Here is a 6,000-nt window from a genome sequence, read left to right as displayed (position 1 = left end):
TGGGACATGGCTCATTGAAAGTGATTTCCCCAACCAAATTTTTGGTCTGGCCAATCAGGACGCAGGGCGGGTGTTTCATGGATGTGACGTAGTGGAGAAGCCACCGTGAGATTCCAACAACAATGGCGGCTCGCATCGAGGAAGCAAGCGTTAGCATTGATGCTGCTATTTCTTCCGTGTTGTCCAATCTATCTGATATTGTTTCATTAAAAGAACATCAGAGAACGCCTCTGAAGGCTTTTGTTGGTGGAAACCATGTTTTCGCCCTTCTCCCGACCGGATTTGGCAAGTTTTGTTTTCCGCGGACGCGCCCCGGAGCGGTTAGCGGTTAGCGCGAACCATATAAGGAGGCCTCGGTCGGCCCGGGATCGACTCCGACCCGCGGCGCTTTGCCGCCTGTCTTCCCCCCTCTTCCTGTCAGCTCACTGACGACATGTTTTCCGCGGACCGGCTCGCGGAGCGGGGGGGGGGGGGGGGGGCGGGGGGACGACACGTTTTCCGCGGCCGCCTCGCCAAGATAGCGCTGCGGAAAACCCTGCACTAGAGCCGCAAACACATAAAAAAAAAAATAAAAGTTTTTTTTTTCCTGCGTCGGTCTCATCAGCGTCACGGGTTAGCTTCGGTGTCAGTGGTTGAAATAGCACGTCGATAAAGATGACAGACAAGTGGCTTATCCAATCATATGCAAGGAGTTTTGATCAGGCCCAGCCTTCAGTAAAGGCAATTGCTATGGAGAGGTCCGAGATGTATGTGAGTGAAGCTAGGCGGAGCGATACATGCAGCTGGCTGGTGTCAGGTTAGTAGCACTGAGCTTCAGATGTGGAAAATTGATTTTAAATAATTTCTTAATTTTTATCTGTTTGATGTATTTTGTCATGCAGGACAGTGTTTTTAAGTTCCAAAAAATGTGAATAAATGTTTTTCCAACATTGTACAATTACTGTGATCAGTTCCTATGCATAATGCACAAGTAAATGTTTAACTGAGTAAAAGTATTGTTGAAATTGTACATACTTAAAAACGCTGAGGTTATTCATAATATATTGTGTAAAAGTTAAATTCATTTCAAATAAAAATCAACAAGTCCACTTTTATTAGTTCTATTTAATCTTGCAATGAGTTTCTTCGTGTGGCCCTCTTGAGATTAGTATGTGGCCCCTAAACCAAAACGAGTTTGACACCCAGGGACAATGGAGATCCAGGGAGATCCCGCTCTGAGCCAATATAAGCCGGAAAACCCCCGCATTGAATCTAATAATTACCATTACGTCTAATTTTTAAGGATCTTTCAGAACTATTTAAGCATTCCGTCAAGTTAATTTTATTTATAATTCCATTTTCTCAATGCAGTTAAGTGATGTAAATAATTGTTTCAATGCCAGCTGTCAAAAAAAATAGTTTTTTCCTCTTTTCATTGCTTAAATTGGCCACATGTACAACATTTGCAGTTTATATCAGTTTTACATTTGAGGGCAAAATGTCCTGCCTTCATCATCAGTCTAAAAAATTTACAATTCTTGCACAAAATGATTTCACGGTATGTTTCAATCTTAGCGGTTATAGAACAGTTACACTTTTTTAATAAAAATTTTACCAAACAGTTCATGTTGTAAGTTGTTCCTTTAACCCTTTCTGTAGTTTTATCACACTAAAGGAATTGCACTTTAATTACAGCCAAGCACAATGTACAATGGTTCGTTTTAGTTACCAAGTCTAAGGTTTCGCTTTTAAACACAGATAATGATTAATTTAGAGTGAATTAACCTTTCTGTTATTTAGTATTATTACTCAACTGAATATTAGTTTTATCCAGATTACATCACAGAGGTGGAGACCAAGTCACTGTTTTGCAGGTCTAAAGTCTTTATCCTAAAGTCCCAAGTCAAGTCTCAAGTCAAAACAGGTATTTCTCAAGTCAAGTCCCAAGTCTCAAATTTCTAAATTTGAGTCGTTTCAAGTCTTTAATAATGTTAAAATACATGTTAAATGTAAATAATAGACCCTGTGTTCTTAAATCAGTATTTATTTAAAAAACGTGATGAAACCAGTGTAACTGACTTTACAAAATACTAAAATTTAACTTAGCTTCGAGAACAGTCAACTACATTTTTCCAGAATATTCAGTAAAAAACTTAACAGCAGAACTTCATATTCAGACCCAAACAAAATTACTCTTGGGAGCCTTTTGCTTTTCCTTATTTTTAACTGGTTATTTTGACTGGCTGTGCTGCATGTACACATACGTACAGAGTGGGGTAAAGAGTGAGATGGTCTACGTTTGTAGACACTGACTGAATTAAATTAATTAATGGTGTGCATGTTTTAAATGATGTCTTAAACTTTAGATTTTGTGTAATATATCAAGTCTTTTCAAGCAAACAGGTTCAAGTCCAATTCAAGTCTTGAGTCATTGGTGTTAAAGTCCAAGTGAAGTCACAAGTCTCTGAACACTTTTTCAAGTCAAGTCTAAAGTCATAAAATAATAATAATAAAATAATCATAAAAGTCATAAAATAGTTTGACTTAAGTCCAAGTCATGTGACCCGAGTCCCCACCTCTGTTACCTCACACTGTCACATTCCACACAGCTTGTTAAAAATCTTTATGAAATGCACGGTTGTTACTAATTACAGTAAATAAGGTTTATTAAAAATAAAACACATTTATTCATCCTTTGGGTGTCCATCCTTTGAAATTTGTCATACCCTTTTATCCCTACAAATTAAACACTTATTATTTCTTGCTACTGAGCTGTGGTATGTGTGTCATGAGACCAATTTACCTTTCAAAACTCCTCTATTCTCCTCTCAGAGCTGTGAGCTGGTCAGTGCTGCAGTCCAGTTTGGTTTTCTCCACCCTTTTTCTTCCATTTCATGTTTTGCAAAATACAACTACTTTATACAAGCAGGCAATCCCAGTAAAATGCTGGTAGGTGAGTGCACATCATATCAAATAGATAAAGTAGTAAAATGACTTGCGAGTAAAAGTAAATAAGCAAATCAAAATAATGATGAGGATCTAAATCAGGTGCGTTCAAATATTGTGATGCTGTATGACTATCATTTTTGCTAAGTTTTATCACCATGACATTTCTTAATCCAGTCTAATTGATTATTTTCTCTCCTTTGATACTAGGAGTGCATTTTTGTTAGTTATTTTTCTTGTACCATCAACCAATCACAGCTCTTAAAAGACAGTGTGACATGCTTATAAGCTAAGACTCCTAGGCAGAAATTTTTAGGTTAAGATAGGAGTTCTATGAGAATCTTTATGAAAATGGGCACTGAACAATAAACTAGACTGGAGTCACAACACTGATGCTCTTTACAAGAAGGGTCAGAGCAGACTCTACCTGCTGAGGAGACTTTAGAAGTGCACTTCTAAAGACCTTCTTTGACTCTGTGGCGGCATCAGCCATCTGCTATGGTGTGGTTTGTTGGAGCTGCAGCTTATCTGTAGCTGAGATGAAGTGACTGGAGAAACTGATTAAAACGGCTAACTCTGGCCTGGAATGCCCTCTGGACTCAGTGCAGGTAGTGGAAGACAGAAGGACCGTCCGTCCGTCCGTTTTCTTTCGCTTATCTGGGGTCGGGTCGCAGGGGTAGCAGCTTCAGTATAGAGGCCCAGACGTTCCTCTCCCCGGCCACTTGGGCCAGCTCCTCCGGAGGAATCCCAAGGCGTTCCCAGGCCAGCAGAGACACATAGTCACTCCAGCATGTCCTGGGTCTTCCCCTGGGCCTCTGCTCGGTGGGACGTGCCCGGAACACCTCACCAGGGAGGAGTCCAGGAGGCATCCTAACCAGATGCCCGAGCCACCTCAACTAGCTTCTCTTGACATGGAGGAGCAGCGGCTCTATTCTGAGTCCTCCCCGGATGACTGAGCTCCTCACCCTATCTCTAAGGAAGAGCCCAGACACACTACGGAGAAAACCCATTTCAGCCGCTTGTATCTGGAATCTTGTTCTTTCGGTCATGACCCAAAGCTCGTGACCATAGATGAGGGTAGGAACGTAGATCTACCGGTAAATCGAGAGTTTCGTCTTTTGGCTCAGCTCTATCTTCAGCACAACGGATCGGTACAGCGCCCGCTTCACAGCAGACGCCACACCAATCCGCCTGTCGATCTCCCGCTCCATCTTCCGCTCATTTGTGAACAAGACCCCAAGATACTTGAACTCCTCAACTAAGGCAGCACATCCTCCCCAACCCGGAGAAGGCAATCTACCCTTTTCCGGCTGAAGACCATGGTCTCGGATTTGGAGGCATTGATTTTCATCCCGGCCGCTTCGCACTCGGCTGCAAACCGCTCTAGTGAGAGCTGTAGATCATACCCTGATGAAGCCAATAGGACCACGTCATCCGCGAATAGCAGAGACGCAATCCTAAGGCCACCAAAACGGCTCCCCTCGACACCTTGGCTGCGCCTAGAAATTCTGTTCATTAAAGTTATGAACAGAATCAGTGACAAGGGGCAACCTTGGCGGAGTCCAACTCTCACCGGAAACGAGTCTGACTTACTGCCGGCAATGCGGACCAGACTCTGACACCGGTCGTACAGAGACCTGACAGCCCTTATTAAAGGGCCCGGTACTCCATACTCCCGGAGTACCCTCCCAGGATCCCTCGGGGGACACGGTTAAATGCCTTCTCCAGATCCACAAAGCACATGTAGACCGGTTGGGCAAACTACCATGCCCCTCCAGGATCCTGCTGAGGGTGTAGAGCTGATCCAGTGTCCCACGGCCAGGACAAAAACCACACTGCTCTTCCTGAATCCGAGATTCGACTATCCGATGGACCCTCTTTTCCAGAACCCCTGAATAGACCTTACCAGGGAGGCTTAAGAGTGTGATTCCTCTGTAGTTGGAACACACCCTCCGGTCCCCCTTTTCAAATAGGGGGACCACCACCCCAGCCTGCCAATTCAGGGGAACTGCCCCCGATGTCCACGCAATGCTGCAGAGCCGCGTTAACCAACACAGCCCCACAACATCCAGAGCCTTAAGGTACTCAGGGTGAATCTCATCCACCCCCGGTGCTTTGCCACCGAGGAGCTTTTTAACAACCTCGGCAACCTCAGCACCAGAGATGGGAGAACCCGACCCAGCGTCCTCAGGCTCTGCTTCCGCAAAGGTAAAAAGTGTTGGTGGGATTAAGGAGGTCTTTGAAGTATTCCACCCACGCACGACGTCCCCAGTTGAGGTCAGCAGCACACCACCCCCACTATAAACAGTGTTGGTACTGCACTGCTTCCCCTCCTGAGACGCCGCATAGTGGACCAGAATCGCTTCGAAGCTGTACAGAAGTCTTTCTCCATGGCCTCTACGAACTCTTCCCACGCCCGAGTTTTTGCCTCGCTGACCAGCCGAGCCGCCTGCCGCTTCCACTGCTGGTACACATCTGCTGCTTCCGGAGTCCCAGAGGCCAATAAAGCCTGATAGGACTCCTTCTTCAGCTTGACGGCTTCCCTCACCACTGGTGTCCACCAGCGTGTTCGAGGGTTGCCGGCGCGACATGCACCGACAACCTTGCGGCCACAGCTCCGACTAGCCGCCTCAGCAATAGAGGCGTGGAACATGGTCCATTCAGACTCAATGTCCCCCGCCTCCCTCGGGACGTGTTCAAAGTTCTCCCGGAGGTGGGAGTTAAAGCTCCGTCTCACAGGGGACTCTGCCAGACGTTCCCAGCAAACCCTGACAATACGTTTGGGCCTGCCAGGTCTGACCGGCTTCCTCCCCCACCATCAGAGCCAACTCAGCACCAGGTAGTGGTCGGTGGAGAGCTCCACCCCTCTCTTCACCCGAGTGTCCAAGACATGCAGCCACAGATCAGATGAAACGACAACAAAGTCAATCATTGAACTGCGGCCTAGGGTGTCCTGGTGCCAAGAGCACATATGGACACCCTTATGCTTGAACATGGTGTTTGTGATGGACAATCCATGACGAGCACAGAAGTCCAACAACAAAACACCACTCGAGTTCAGATCAGGTGGGCCAT

This window comes from Fundulus heteroclitus, unplaced genomic scaffold, assembly GCF_011125445.2.
Source record: "Fundulus heteroclitus isolate FHET01 unplaced genomic scaffold, MU-UCD_Fhet_4.1 scaffold_74, whole genome shotgun sequence".
Lineage (NCBI taxonomy): Eukaryota > Metazoa > Chordata > Actinopteri > Cyprinodontiformes > Fundulidae > Fundulus > Fundulus heteroclitus.
The sequence above is the reverse complement of the archived record's forward strand: the minus strand, read 5'-3'. Positions refer to the sequence as shown.